At 37.9% G+C, this 16,618-nt stretch overlaps 1 protein-coding gene and 1 long non-coding RNA gene across 2 annotated transcripts in view; both read left to right on the top strand.

Annotated features, from left to right (window-relative positions):
* Positions 1-16,618, top strand: part of LOC118156567 — a 754,908-nt gene that overhangs the window by 64,774 nt on the left and 673,516 nt on the right. The gene's annotated exons all lie outside the window — the stretch shown is intronic.
* PRLR (prolactin receptor) overlaps positions 1-16,618 on the top strand; it is a 158,910-nt gene that overhangs the window by 117,688 nt on the left and 24,604 nt on the right. Inside the window, exon 7 of the mRNA XM_035310706.1 lies at positions 15,059-15,127. The gene's annotated coding sequence lies outside the window, so the exon portion shown is untranslated. The remainder of the gene's footprint in view (positions 1-15,058; positions 15,128-16,618) is intronic.

Genomic DNA, 16,618 nt, shown 5'->3' with positions numbered 1-16,618 from the left:
ATACTATGCATGAAAAGAGAGCTGATCAAACTGCATAATGTAAGAAGACCTTGCAGAGGGATCTAGGTAGATTGGAATATTGGGCAATCATCAACAACAACAAGTTCAGCCAAGGAAAATGCTGGGTGCTGCACTGGAGACAGAGCAATGGGATAGAGGTACAGCCTGGGAGATGAGTGGCTGGAGAGCAGCTCAGCAGGATGGGATCTGGGGGTGCTGGTCCACAGCAGGCTCAATGTGAGCCAGCAGCGTGCCCTGGCAGCCAAGAGAGCAAACTACATTTTGGGGTGCGTTAAACACAGCATGGCCAGCCAGACAAAAGAGGTGATTCTCCCACTAAACTTAGCATTAGTGCAGCTTCACCTTGAATATCAGGTGCAGTTCTGGGCTCCACAATATAAAGAGGATGTTAAGGTCCCTGAAAGCGTTCAGAGGAGTACAACAAAGCTGGTATCAGGGCTGGAAGGCATGTCTTGTGAAGAGAGGCTGAGGACACTTGGGCTGTCTCAAATGGAGAAAAGGAGGCTCAGAGGTGGCCTCATTGCTGTCTACAACCTTCCTGAGCAGGGGAAGTGAAGAGGGAGGTGCTGGTCTTTGCTCCCTGGGAACCGATCAGTAGGAATGGCACAAAGCTGCACCAGGGGAGGAGGTTCAGACCTCCATGAGTGTGGTCAAGCACTGGAATGGGCTTCCTAGCAAGATGGTTGATGCCCCAAGCCTGTCAGCGTTCAAGGGACATTTGGACAATGCCCTCAATAACATGCTTTAACTTTTGTTCAGCCCTGATGTTGTCAGTCAATTGGACCCAATGATCTTTGTAGGCCCCTTCAAACCAAACCATTCCAATTCTGATTCTAATTCTACTTTAACAGTTGTGTCAAAATACAACATGCCAATTATTTCCCACATACCTGTTTTCAATATTTTGGTCATTTTTTAGATCTGCTTAATGTTGCCGTTGACAGTTTTTTTGGAGCTAATGAAAGTTGATCTCATTTATATAACTCATTCCAGAAAAATTAATCCAAATTATTGTTTCAAGTTGAAACTGCTGTGAAGAAACAGCAGTAGCTTACTCGAGTTCCTTTCTATGATTGATGAAAATTTTGTTTCCTTTTGTAGAAATATACATGTTCATATTAAGTTGCTGCTGACCTTCTGTTTTTTAAGTAAGTTAAGTACATTTTTCATTTTTCCCTGATTGCTGGTACTTAGCCAATTTGTGTGAAGGAACTGCAGTTTTTATTTTGTGCGATTTTCACTTGCTTCTGAGAGCGAGAAAGGGCAACAGACATCATAGTAACCTAAATGACTGTGCAGTTACTGTATAAGGAGGTCAGCCTGAAATTCAGACATGCTCCAGGAGAGTGAAATTTTTGGATAGCAACTGAAGAGTAACAACAGGACAGTAGAGCAGTGGACGGAAAGTAAAATATGGTTCTGCATTTTCCTGATGGCAGCTTTCCAGTATCTTTAAGGAGCTTATCAAGAAGATGAAGCTAGGCTCTTGCCTCAGTGTACAGTAGGACAAAAACTGACAGACAGATATTGGAATGAGAGAGGTCTCAACTGAATATAAAGGACCATTTGTTCACCTGAGAACAATCAAGCACTGAGACATGTTGTCCCAGGAAAGGTGTGCAGTGTCCATCCTTGGAAATTTTCAGCTATGAATGGGTAAACCATACACAGCCTCATCAGGTCTCATAGGTGACTGGTTTGAGTTACCTCATCTTTTGGAGTTCTTCACTAGCAGTGCCACCAGTTAAAAGTAAAACTTCAGTAGCTTGTACCTGCCTGGTCTTATCAGTCCTGGCAATAAGATTTAACTGCCACCATCATCTAGCTTATTGTAGTCAATTCAGAGGGGAGAATAGGTGGATACAAGTGCTTCCTAAAAATAAACCTTGCAGATGTGTTTACTACATACTATGTAGCTCCAAATGTTCACATAACTTCATGGAATTGTAAATAAACATGCTGTATTTGGTTTTCCACTTTCCTAACTTAAACAGCTGTTGTATGTCTAGAGTTAAGGTCAGCTAACTTGGCTTTCTTACTTGTGTTCAAGCAAATACCACTTATTTGTTCTTCCAGACTGGTTTTTGAATGTTTCTTTTGAGTGGAAAGTTAAACAAAGATATGCTTCTGCATGTCTAATTTGAGAAACATGGATAGTTGGCGGATTTCGGTCTCCAAGGATGGTGACTCCACAAGCTCTCCTATGCAAGCTTTCATGGTTTAATACAAAGCTTATGAAATACCAATTAAATTGCTGAGTAATTGATTTCTCTATAAAAAGAATTGCAAAAGAGATGTTGCTTTCTCCCTTTTCTCCCACAACTTCTCTTCTTCTTCAACCTCCCCTGCCTTCTGGATGCGTGCACACACACACGCATATAACAGGTGATGGAAGATTTTCCTTTTATCTCTACCGTACTTCTCCTGACTACTTCAGCTACTTCTCTCTTCTTCCTTTACAGAGCTCTACTCTTGATCTTTTGTTCTCCCTCAACATCTTATTCTGCATAATCTCAACTGAAAACATAACTTTATCTGTCCTCTTTGTGTTGATTACCCATGAGTCTACATCTCCAAACCTTTCCCTTTGCCTTTTAACCAAATAAAAATATTGGCCAGCCTCTCTGATGTTTCTTTGTGAATTTATCATCAGCAGACCAAGCTGGACATGGCTCAAGGACAGTTCTTGATCAGTCACCCAAATCCTTTGTTTTTCACTCTCTTTCTTAGCTTCTGTAGTAGACAGAACCACCCTGCCTCTTAAGCAGGAAATCACTTTTCAGATCTGACTTCACATCCAGGCTGTCTTGCAGATTCTTCTGGGTTCCTGCTGTAAAATACTGGGCTTTCTGCTGACGAGATCTCTTCTTGCATGTTACACTAAACAGTCTCAGAAAAATAAAATCAAAACCATTCTAAAATTACAGAATAATCACTGGAGATTCTGCTGGATGAAACTGCTTTTTGTTTGGTTTACTAAGGAAGTGAGGCTGACTGATCTCATAATCTATAGTTCCTATTCCCTCCTGTTTCCCAGTTTAAATCACATTTAAATTGTGTATTGTCATGTTGCCCAGTTTAAATCACATTTAAAAGAGGATAGAATTACAAAAGAATGTACAGAATTGTACATTCTTACAGAAAGAATAGAAATGTACAATTTTTAATGAAAATTGCCAAATGAATGGAAAAGAGAGAGATCCTAATTATTGCCCCTCGTTATGTTGGAGGAACGTTGTGCAGAATTTCATTAACATTACATTCCACTAGGCAATAGCCAGTTGGACAGTCAGCATGTTTCATATAGAAGCTACCCCTTGAGCTCCATCCTTTCCGCCTGTTGGCCAGCACAGTACCATGGAGGATGTCAGGAGGGAGGAAGCTGGTATTACAGTGGAAAGGTGAAACAAAGGAGAATCAGATTTTATTAATTCCACTGCTCAAAGAAGAATTTTTTATTTTTTTTTTTCTGTGCTGGTCTCTGCTTTAATCATGTGTTATTGCCACGTTTTAGAACTTAACTCCTGTTGACTCACTATTGCAAAACTGTTTCTGAAAGAGCTTTTGTTCTCTTAGAATTGCAGACTTATTTTATTCAAGGGCACAAAGTGTCAGCAAGAAATGGGCAAGAAATATTTGGTGCAACTGAGGGGATAAAGGAGAAGCAATGTCTCTAAGACACTCATCACATCCTGGCACTACTCAGCAAAGGTGTAAATTGGAACTAATTGAGAATAATTTTGTTTCGTACCAGCTGTCTATGACTCAAACCTCATCTCCTGTCTTGAGAAGGGTGGAAAAAAATCATTACAAAATCCAGGATAAGAATTGTCTTATTCCATTCTGCTATTATCATAGCTGGCACAGAGCCCATCTTCCCAATTCACAATGTCCTTAGTCAGGTACTCCACCCAGACTTTATAAGCTTGTGCTACTTTCATCATATAAGTCAGAGGTTTTGCTGGGTTTTAATGTCAAACACTGTCATATAATTAAAGCTGCAGGAAAAAACATAGGCATTCATATTATATAGGTGCTATAGACAAAGAATCATGTTCCTCAGTAATGTGAAATGTGCTCTCACTCAGAGCTTTTTGTAAAGTGATAACTATTAAAGTGTTCTAGGATGTAATTTCAGTGCAATCACTCAAAGAGAAATACCAGACATATAAACCTTGCTGGGGGTTATCAACCTGCATGCTAATGGAAAAAAAAAAAAAAAAAAAAAAAAATGACAAAGCATTTATTTTCCATGCAGTTAGCCAAACACAAGCAAATTAACTTTCTGAAGAATGACAGTGTGTTCCCAGGTTGAGAATTTATATGGTTTATTCAATGGTTTGGCTGTAAAGTCAAAAATAAAGTGGTTTGTAAAGGAATTCGGTCATTGGCTGCTGCTCTTGTTATGAGCACAGCTCCTCTAAAAAAAGGAGTCAGAATTTGACTAATGGAAAAATATCATATAAAAGAAAATAAAAAGAGATTCAGGATTAGAACCAGAATTTCCTGAACTTCAGTGCCAGTTCTTATACATGTTCACCAGTGGAAAATGAGCATAGTGGAGCTCTAGCGCAGTTTATTTCAGAACTGGCCTCATAATCTCTCCCTAATAAATGGAATTAGAAATATATTTTAGCTTTGTTTTTGGAATGTTGTCCTGAAGGGTCTTAATGGTAAAGCATCTGGAGTGTTGTGTCCACTTCTGGGCTCCTCAGTACAAGAAGGCATACTGGAGCATACTGGAGCATACTGGGGCATACTGGAGTGAATACAGCAAAGGAGCACCAAGATAATTAAGGTACTGGCATATTGCTTGTGTGAGGAGGGGCTGAGAGTGGTGGCAGTGTTCAGCCTGGAGAACAGCAGGCCCAGGGGAATTTTATCAATATGTATAACTACCTGATGGGGGGGGAGTAAAGAAGATGGAGCCAGGCTCCTCTTGATGGTATCCAGTGAGAGGGCAAGCAGCAATTGGCACAACTTAAAATACAGGAAATTCCCCTTAAACATAAGAAAAACCTTTTTTACAAGGGTGGTAAGATGGTTGAATGGGTTGAGAAGTTGGAACTGTACAACAGAGAGGTTGTAGAGTCTCTATCCTGAAGATATTCAAAACCCAACTGGACATGATGCTGGGCAACCTGCTTTAGTTGATCCTGCTTCGAGCCACGGTGTTGGACTAGACAACCTCCAAAGGTCCCTTCCAGCCTCATCCATGCTGTGATTCTTTGCAATTTTTTTCAAAATTCCTGGCACTTGGATTTTTTAAATTATTTTTTACAATTATTCATAACTAAATTGTTACTAGAAATATTTCTGCCTTCAATCTAAAGACTTGGAAATTCAGATAACGATCTTGGAAGTTCATTTTATCAACACAGAAATTATAAATGTGATTTAAAAGATACACATATCAGTGAGATTTGGTGTCTGTGCATTTTGCAGGTGTAAAAGAGGTGTCCAATACCAGAGACTAAGCTGTCAGCAGGGACAGGAACAGAACTCTGGAGCTGAGTTCTAGTTCTCCTTCATCAGCAGAACATGCACTTGCTTCCCAATACTTCTGTCTTTTCTGCCTCTGGGACACTATCTGGAAGGCTTTGTGTCCTCCATGATTTTCCACCCTTGAAATTTATTTCCTTCTCCTATCCACAGATTTGTACTTCAGAACCTATGCTTTCACTAAGGAAACTAAATATAGATTTAGGTCTTAAGTAGCAGCAGCAGGTCTCCAAGCTGACAGACAGCTTGCAGAAATTACTCTGATTTTGACAGTTATGACCTGTATTACTGAGTAATTTTTTTAAGATAATGATATTAACGGTGCTAGCTGTACTTCCTGCTGATTGTTTGCTTATACAACTGTAGCATTTAGCTCATAATCTAGAGTATTTCTACTGTCATGGTACCAAAACCATAAATCATTTCTTACCATTTTAATTTCTAGTAATGGACTGTTTATACCTAATTACTAAATATACGGAGTGGCAAAAATGTATGCATTCAGTGTAATAATATTGATTTAATATCAGAGTGTGTACTGGTGAATTCAACCCCATAACAAAACTGACCTTGAGAACCTGCTCCTATACCTTCCACTTCCTGCAGGGGGATGCTTGCTTTTTGAAGAATTTGAGCACAGATTGTGTCAAAGAATGAATTAATATGTAAAACTTTTACAGTAATTTGCATCTATTTAGTTGCTACTGCTTTAAGACTCCACCTAATATAGTATATTTCACATGCAGCTGTTCGTATTTTGTAGGTACTGTATGAAAAAAATCCTGAGATGCTATAATACTTAGCACTACAGAAATAAAAAATAAAAAAGCAATGTGCATTTACCATTAAATTCCTCACAGAGGAGATAGAGATATATTGGAAAGGAAGTTTAGATCAATAGGACTCTCAAAATAGTAAAGAGGTTCATACAGATAGCTTAATAAAGGACTAAGGCCATGTGCTTTTTTGCTGAGCCATGTGAATAACGAACATATCATTCTTAGAACTTATGCTTGACAGTAACACTGAAATACAAATCTGACCAGCCTGTGAAATTCTCATTAGAGTTAGTTTTAACAGGTGAAGCTATCAAATACAGAGTATGTAAAAAATATACAGTATTAATGGTATCTTGTGCATATGAAAATCCATCACACAGAGAAATAGGATAACAAGTGATTCCTGAAAAACAGGTGGCCTTAATATCATGTACCTCAGTAGGAGAGTCTTGCCTTTACCGCACAAAAGATCTTAGGACTGCTTTCTTCTTGCATCTGGCTATTTGCAATTTTCCCATGAATACATAATTGACATACAACAGAGCTTTAATACTATGCTGAAAGGAAATCTACATGCTTATCAAGTCTTACAAAGTATGTGCTCAGATTATGATTCTGTAAAATGGATCACAACATTTGTTTACGCTTTTGAATGTTGCAAATGATTTGAAACCAAGAAGGTGATTTGGGATTGAGTATTGAAATGAAAAGGAGTGAGCTTAGGTTCATAAAAAAGTGTTCATCCTAAGGATAAATGTTCACACTTTGTATAGCAACATGGTTGTTATTGTGTATATGTTTATTTGGAGATGCCCTGCTTGTGTATGCTACTCCACACACATGATTGTGAAACTGTTCTAGGCACACTCAGGGATAAAGTAAACAATCTTTCTCATATCAGAGCTTTTGAGGACTGAAAAAGAGCCAGTGACCTTTTCCTTTCAGTTGCTTCTCTACATACTTAAGAACTTTCAAGTACCACTTTCACCCATCAAAGAATTAATTTTGTTTGAGCAGTAAAAGAATTGGGCAGTTATACTAGAGTTGAGAACTGAAGTAGAGGAGTAGTCTTTGAAATGCAGTGCCATCAACAACTTGCAGAACCTGTGTGCTTTCGCATCACTGGAGGAGGAGTGTACCAGCAATCTCTATTAAAAAATCTGTCCCGTTGATTTGGTTTTCATATCAAAGATAAAGCACAGGTTTGAGATGTGGGTAAATGTTACGGTGCTTATTTAAGCTTCCATCACTGGGGTATTGCTTATCTCTTGTCTGTATAAGATGCTACAACACTCAGACTGTACTTACAGCTTCCGTAGAAGGATGATAACATGAAGTTAATGGTTGTGGTCAGATATGTATGCCCGTGCCTCTCAATCTGTGATTCTTGGTACCTGTCCTGAGTAGCTCACAACATAGTCTGGAAAGGACAAATAAGATGTGCACCAGCATGTTATTGCACTGACAGTAGATGTCTGAAGCAGTTTATGAACATAGCAGAGGTGGCTGTTGAACTAAGTATATTCTTAGTGTATTTTATTCAGCGGCATTTAAGTATGAAGAAGAATATACCTGTGGTACTGAACAGCTGGTAATTTTTCTACCGGTCAGCATGCTTCAGAAAAAATACCTATGTAAATGAAAAGTAGGATAGCAAATGTTTACAGGCAGCTAGGACTCTGAAAATGAGGTAAATATCAGTTTGATAAATCTGAGGAAGAAAAGCAGAAAAACAGTACACCGAAAACGTCCATATAATCCAATGGACTTCTGCGAGTCACTTGGTATATTTATTTCTAAAATATGTGTTTACATCTAAAGATTTCTAAGTGTGTTATTCACCTATCCATATTGTCTGCAACTGATTTGTCCTTTTAAGGTCCTATTGCTATTTTCACCATCTTGAAAGACTACCCTGAGGCAATCAAAAAACCTGTTCTTCATCCAGATAGCAGCTTTACAAGCTGAGTCTCCTGTGCTCTCTGAGCTGTACATGGGACAAAACTATAGAGGGGTGGAAGGAAAGGCGCCAGGGGCCTCTTTTTCCTGCTCTCCTGACTGGTTCTTTGAGCATTAATAGTTTCTGTGTACTTGAGATGCTTTGATCTGACTGCTGATGATAGCCATCCAAGAGTTTTATATGGGCAGACTTGTCAGGGTGTACCCATCCTTTTCTTCTGGAGGGGCCCCTCTTCAGTCTGAGGGGCCCAAAGTTTTCACATGGTAGAAGACCTTAAGGGAGGCAGAGGTCTGACTGCTCAGGCTCAAGGATTCTGTCATGTCCCTTTAAACAGTCTTCTTCAGATTTGCAAGTCTGGTAGCAGTGTCTAGCAAACAGTGTCAAATATATATCAGACAGTTTCGGTGGAGCAAATCAAGAATTAAATGAAAAGAGCAGTTTAAGACATGGCTGTGTTGTTCTTCAACATTTTTTCCATTGGCATTATATAAAATATGCTTCTAAGTAGGATGTGCAGCCAAGATGCAGGCATAAGACTGTAAAAGGCACCACTGGAAATGCAACATGAAAAGATGCAGGTAACAATAATGACTGAAGGTGTGGATCCAAGTTTCAATAAAAAATGACTTTTATATCAAGTGAAAAGGTCAGTCTTTGTGTAAGCAAGGACTTAAAAGCCTGCGCTGTGTTATTACGTAAAGTAAAACCAACAGTTAACAGCGTTTTTTCCTCCTGCCATTTCTATGTGCTTAAATGTCAGCATAAGGTTTTTATTTCGGGGATTATGGAAGCAATGCTGTGGATTAAACACAAAATGAATTTTATTACCATCTGAAATATGATTGGGTAACTATGGTTGGGTAATAAATGTTGATTGTAATGGGATATAAAACAAAGTGGGCTGATGTTAATTACAGAGGCTAATGGCTGATTTCCAGTGGTCTAAATTACCATGCTTAAAATTATTTCAGCTGTTAGTAACATTTACTAGTTTGCTGCAATTTACCATGAAATCCACTATACCAAGGGCAGGCATGAAGGTTCCTACTGCTTATGCCCTCTCTTTGATTCCATGTAAATATCAAATACTTCTAAAAGTATTGATGAAGTCATTGATATTTTGGGTTTATGACCTTCATACTTTCTCTCTCTCCCTCTCTGTCTCTCTTCTTTCTTTCTTTTTTTTTTTTTTTTTTTTTTTTTTTTTTTTTCATTGTTGTGAGATATCTTTTATCCAAATAAAGCATGTGCATCTGACATTTCAGATGCTTTGGTATAAAAAGTTGTCTTTGTCTACCTGCAGTTCTCAAAACTTTGGCATTTCAGTCAGTTTTCTTTTACATGAAAATCAGATCATTTTGCTTGCAAACAGCTCTGAAGTGACCCCTTCAATACTCTACCTTCATACCTTCCCCCTTAGCCCTTACATGAATGGGGGTTATATCATGTTGAATAAATATGCCATTCTAAATGGAGACAACTCCAGAGATGACTCCCTTGTTCCAAGATGAAGTCGTGACCCTGTATATCAGTGTATAAAAGCTGATAATTACAATACACACCATGGGTCCATTCTGAGACTGAGTGCAAAGAAAAAAATTCACAGTCACCGAATCAAGTCACAGTAAACAGTGAATCAAAAACATTTACTGAAAAATCAGATGTAGCCTGATGCATTGATACATGCTATAGCAAAACGCCCTTCATTTCAGTTGGAGTTTGTTTTTTTTAATCACCAAATAAAACAAACATACAGAAGAAAAGTGTTAACATTGATTTTACTTCAGTAGAATGTGTATTTTTTATTCCATGAAATCTTTTTCTTCTCTAAATTCTGCTTAGTAGCTATTTCTTCATTATTTAATCAAGAAATGTACTAACTCCACAGAGGAGTCAGGCGAACTGAAACGTTCATGTTAAATATAATTTGACATATTTGTTATTACAGCAGAGGTAAGGGAGAGGCTTATGTCCTTAGTTTGTTAAAACTAAATACTATCCATAGCCTGAAACCTAATATTATGCTTTTAATTATTCTTTATTCATGAAGCCATCTGTTTTCATTTGCTGCACAATGACGATGCCTCCGTCTTTGCAAAATGGATTTCTTTAAGTAGTTTCTTGGCATGTTTCATTTTTGCCTGTCAGGGATGCAAGCACCACCTGCTAGAAATGCATTCATCAGTAGGTAACACTGCACTGTCCTTTCAGCTTATAAGGAACAGAACGAGTGAGTTAATGTATGAACAGGTTAATGAATGAATATATTAATAAATTTACCTTTAACCTCTGGAGACTGCAGTGTAAGTTTTAATTCTGTAAACAAGTACATAAAAGTCTCACAGCCTACAACCTCAGGGTCATTTCCTTATTCTTACAAAACGAAGAATCCAAAATACAATTCACCATGTCTGAGAATCTCCAAGGAATAACAGCCTGGGATGAAGATGGGGGGTAGATCAGGTCAGTGCTATACTTCATTCAGTTTATCATGCAGAAATGAGAAGGGAAAATCATCCTGCTGACTAAAGGGTGAATTCAGTTCCCTCAGAGGTGCCTATCTTAGCTTTAAGGAGTTCGGTATTTTCTTCCCTGCAAATCTATAATTAAATAAAGACAATTTTGCTACAAGATGAGCATCTAGGTGGAATTCAACAAGGCTGTGATACAGCAGTATTGATACTTTACCAGTCTGGCTCTTTGGGAGCTCAGAGTAATATGAACATTTGATTTTCTGTAACAAGAAATCTTGTGGTTTCTACTCACATTAGGGATTAACACCAGCTATCTAAACAACTGCAGAAAATAATTGTATTAGATGTGTTAAACTCTAGTCTATTTAGGTACCAGAGAATATCTACAAAATCCCAACAAGATTAGAGCTAGGTGGGATAGATACCTCCCTGCATATCCACATAGTTCTAATATTAAAGGGAATATAATGGTTTAAGTCAGCAGTGCATAAAGATTGTTTTGAGCTCAGTAAAATGAAGGTTGAAGGTTAAATATTGTTTTATTCCCATTATTGTCAGCTGTTTCTCTCAAATAATTGTAAGAAAAAATTCTCTCCATTTTAGATTACCGGAATAAGGGATTTCATTACCTTAGCTAACCAGTGTGTCATTTCATCCATATGTGGCATTAGTACCCTTTAGCATGCAACTACAAAACTCTTCTATCAGGTTTGAAGCTTGGGGAGTATGTCTGGGAAATGTTCGCAGATCATAGTACATTGAGTGTTTATACCAGTTTGACTGGAGTAGTATTTTTTGGTAGTTACGTTCTTTTATGGAGGAACCCTACAGTAACTCAAGCAATAAAATTTTAAGTGTACAGCATATACTCGGAAACAGACAAAGAAGCAGCTGCTTTTATGACCTCATACTGAGGACCTCCTGAAAAAGAGAACATTGAAACAGAAAAACAATTATTTGTTCAATAGTTTTCTCTGCTCCCGCTGCTATTGTTAATTATTGAGTATATTTGTGATTGAAGAAAAAGATTTTTTTCCCCTGCAGCCAGGTTCCTTCTGTTACAGCCTTACCACAATCATAAGGCTTTGAAGAGAGACTTCAGCCAAAATGGACTGTTTCAGTGACAGAGAATAAAAGAGTCTTTGCTAGAGCTAAGGTCTCAGCTTTCTTCAGCATTACCATACTGATGCTTGCAGGCACTAAGATCCAGAGATTTTTTTCTCTGCTCAACCCCATTACATGTTCACCAAGAAAAAGCTATCTAGGGTAGTACCCAGTGGAAGAAGCTTTGAAAACCAAAGGGGTTACTAGAATATATTTAAAACTACACTTTTAACCAACCCTTTACTCCCCACTGCCAACATTTTATTTGTTCTTTCCCTATTCTATGTCTTTCTGCATTACCATTTTCCCTCATATTCACTCCACAAATCTTTCACACTTTTCTCCATTACTATGCTTTGTTTACTACTTTCAAAGTCTTGTTTCCTTGCTTCCTGTAAAGTCTTAGTCATTCCAGTGTTCATCACCAAAAATATGATGATAGCAAAAGAATTCATGCCATTGCATTGCTTGCTGAAATTCTGTGTATAATTGAAGATTATCAGAAATTTAACATCACATGTTTTCACGGGAAAAATGTTATTGACAAATTGAAATTGTTTGCATACTCTGCTTAGATTTCAAAAAATGTTCTATTAGAAAATTTCAAAACAAAGTGTTTTCTGTTGATAGTTATTTGGTGATACTTATTCTTTCTAGAATTTTGAAAATCTGTGTGCAGTGCTTTTAGTCGAAAAAGAGTTTTTGACATTCTAAAGTAAAGATTTTCCAAAACTAGTTCTTCATAGGCAGTTTCCATTTTATGGGATATTTTGAAAATATTTTGTAATGAAAATAATCCTTAATTTCATTCAAGTTTTGACCTGTTTGTTATATCCCTTTCTTCTACTCCATATTTTTACTTTGCTATTTTTCAGTTCTTAGGAGCATTAATTCTTCTTTGTACGATACTTAACACAGTTGGATTCTATCTTTCTTCTCAGTGCTATCATGATAAATATGGTTTTAGCAATGACTATTTGATAGAGGAATACCTTGGTTGAGTGTCTTTGTTCTGTGTTATGCAGGTGGTATGACCAATTCTATCATTAACCTTTCTGATCACTGAGATACAAACAATCCAGTAGCTACTATACAGCTACTAGCATAGCTGTAGTAAAAATGACCTTTTTAAGCCAGTCATATTACATAGGGATCTGTCACTACTTCGTGGTATCACTTCTTGATTAAAGCAGTCATGAGAGGAGAACAAAATTTGGTGGCAGGCAGGGTAAAACTTTTTTTTTTTTTTTTTGGAATTATAAGTTACAGAGATCTGAAAAAGTGGAGGAAGGTTTATTTCTAAACATAACACACTGCAGGAAAGAGGGATTTTCACAACTTTTAATTTAGCAATCATAAGTATGCGTTTTCTATTAGAACCAGACTTTCTTTTAAATGCAGAATAATTGCTTCATTTTAAAAAGTCTTTATGAAGTGATCAAGATCTACAAGGCATCCTGTATTTTGAGAGAAATCTTTAATTTAACCAATCATGAATCAAACTCTGTTCCCAGCTCTGAAACCGATGATCAGATTTCTGTCCTCCTTAAAAAGAGGAAGCATTTCACTGAACTCCATCTTTGAACTACTTTTCACCTTATGCCACAGTTGAGTAACTTCAGTGCAAACATATTTTTGCCATAATAACTTGTATGTTATCTATGCCATTTTTATATATGCACATAAAAAATAAATTGTTTATTGCCCTCAATTAAATCTGTTCCCCTGTAACGGCATAGTGTTTAGCTGCCAGATGATTTCATGGTATTTTTATTGTTCTTATTAGCTTTACTGAAATTGAGCCAAACAAAAGAATACCCTGGTAACTGAGTAATACAGCTTCCCACCTGGTCTCCGGGCAAATCCAGACCATTCTCTATGTTAGCTGTAAAAATATTCTATTGTTTCAAATTGTTTAAAGAGAGACAATTTCATAAGAAATAGGATGATGGAGTTAGTAATTTCATGTATAAATAGTTTTTCTTGCTGTGGCAGATAGATTGCCCAGTGAAGCTGTTCTCTGTATTTCTTAACAAAAGAGTGTAGTCAAATGGGGTGACAAAGAGTCAACTGCACACGGTGGCTCTTTTAATAAACCACTGAATTTCAGTCCATTAGAGGTAGGTGAGTCAGGACGCTCAATACATCTGAGATTGCTGCACGTCTATGTCTTCAGGGCCTGCCAGTTAGAAATCTGAGCATCTGCTCCCAGTGGGTGGGCAGTGCTATAGATTTTTATGTACGTGTATTTGCAGTAAACGTGGACTGCTCTAGTGGCTGGTGTTATGTTGGCTGTACACCCAGCAGCTGGCACCAGGTCCGTTGGTGTCCCCAGTTGCTGGGGAGTTGCGCATGAGCCTAGAGGTTTGCAATCCCACTCAGAGCTCTCACCCTCCTTGCCGGCTAATCTAGCTGGAAGTTCACCAGCACACAAACGCACCCACCCAGCACAGAGCACACCCAGACAACAGAAATAGAACTTAATGAGGGTATAGGGTAGGCTATGGTGATCAGGCACACATCCCAGTCAGATAAGCTTACACTTGACTGGCCCCTTTATTCCCCTCTTCTTGTTTTCCCATGCTCGTTTCCCCCAAGTCCACTCTGATCCCTTCCTTTCCCTGCTGTGTGTCCTTCCACTGTCCCATAATAAGACTGCCACATTCCTCAAATTCTTTTCTCCCTGCATCCCCTAATGAGTGCTATACCTCCATCCTCTGCAACATGTATTGGGAAGGGAATTTGGTTGACTCCTCCTGGTGGGTTCTGCACAAGGGACAATGGGCTGATTGTTTTCTTTGGTAGTCTTAGGCGTAGCCGATTCCCTGTGCCCCATTTTGCTGATTAGATTGCCACAGTTCCTCCCCCCACCCCGTCATTTTTCATCTGATCCTGTCCCGGCTTTTATGTGTATGGTGATTAGATTTAATCATGTAACCTAGCACAATCTACTAGTAAACCTGGGCTGCATCATAAATTGCTAAAACCAAAAATTATGCTCTTACTGAAAAAGATAATGGAAAGACTGTACAGTAACATGGTGTTTTACAATAGTTGCTATTGCTCTTAGTGTTTAAATGTATTGACTTGAACTGTCAGTATCTGAATCAGCTAATGAGTGTTGCTTTTTTTTTTTTTTTCTCTTTGTGTTTTACGAATAAAGTAGCAATACTTCCAGTAATATACTAATCCTGGAACTACTCTTTTTTTTCTTGCAGATTATCAAGTGATCTGACAATCACCAAAGAGACGAACAAAGATCTTCCTCGCATACATGAATCCTTTAGGTAGGAAATTAGACTTCATATTTCATGACTATGCTATGTATAAATAATAATTAAAAGTGTCATAGTAGGATAATGACTGTGGAGTGGGGCTTAGTAGTTGGCTGAGATGAATTTCCACTATATTTGAAGAGCAATTTCAAGTTCTAACTTAAATTCTAATTTTCAGTCTCTAAAATTTCTCTCTTATAAAATTTCTCTCTTCTAAAAATTCTCTCTTCTCTCATAAGCTGTAGCTTATGCTTTTCTTGTCAGAAAAGAATGCTATACAGATAAAAATTGTGAAATTATGACTAACCATGCAGACCACCAGAGAAGAAAACAGAATCTTTGAGAGCCATGAGACTGGTAGAGAAAATTACCATTGTTAGCTAGATCATGTTTAACAGTTTTACAGTTCTACAAAGGTGGAATTGGTGATATTCTGGGGGAAAAAAGATTGTGAGAAAGGATCGGTTTTTAGCTTGCCAATGTCTAGTATGAGTTTGAGCAAAGCACTTTATCTTTTTCTGTATTGGTTCCCAATCTGTAAAGTAGGGATAGTGGTGCTTTCTTCCAGTTGTCTTGGCCTGTTATGTCAGTTTAGATGTTGAGACAAAGAACTCCAGGCTCAGTTCTGTAAAATCAATAGGCATAGATTAGGTTATGTGCATAAATACTTTGAGAGTGACTTGTGTATATAAAATATTTTCAGGAGTATGGGCTTTCATGATTTTTTCTTTTCCAAACATGATTTAAGTCTTCCACACTAAGAAGTCTATCTCTGTCAGTGAGCAAAGTTACTCCATTCATCACCCCGTATTGACTGCTAATCAAAAAAAAAAAAAAAAAAAAGAAAAAAAAAAAAAAGATTTATATGAGAGGAACTTAGGAAAAAATATATTACAAAACCAGATACAGTCTTTTCAGCTGAAATCTAAAGGAATATATAGGTGCCTTCAGGTTACACAACACAAAAATATGAAGTGGTCCCAATAAATTAACTTGATGCGTCTCTGCAAAGCAGGCAACAAAGCCTACATGCTAGAAGTGGCCACCTGGAATTAGTCTCAAGAAATGTAGATCAGAGGCATGTCTGAACTGCCTGCCTTCTCTAGAGCTCATATACATCCATGAAAGTTGCCTGAGGGACTTAGAAGTTGGAGACTTCCGGTTAGGTCTCATGCAGGGTGGGAAAGCAGAGCCCAGAACACACCACACATACACACCTTTAGTTTTCAGTATAATCCCAACCACCATCGTTAGGGACAGAAGTCATCAGTGTTGGCATAAGATCTCAGCATAGGAAGGCAGACTCATGCGATGTCCACAGAACAGTGGAATGAATATTCAGCATTCAGCTACAGTCCAGTAAGATTCTGGATGGTATAGCAAACTGCCACATTTCTTGCTTTATTCCATTCTTTATTGGTACTCGGTTTCACACAGCTGTACTTCACTCTTTCAAATGACAATGAACTGTGGTGTTTTGAGACTTCTTAAATTGCCTTCCCC

Source organism: Oxyura jamaicensis, chromosome Z, assembly GCF_011077185.1.
Source record: "Oxyura jamaicensis isolate SHBP4307 breed ruddy duck chromosome Z, BPBGC_Ojam_1.0, whole genome shotgun sequence".
NCBI lineage: Eukaryota > Metazoa > Chordata > Aves > Anseriformes > Anatidae > Oxyura > Oxyura jamaicensis.
The sequence above is the reverse complement of the archived record's forward strand: the minus strand, read 5'-3'. Positions and strand labels throughout refer to the sequence as shown.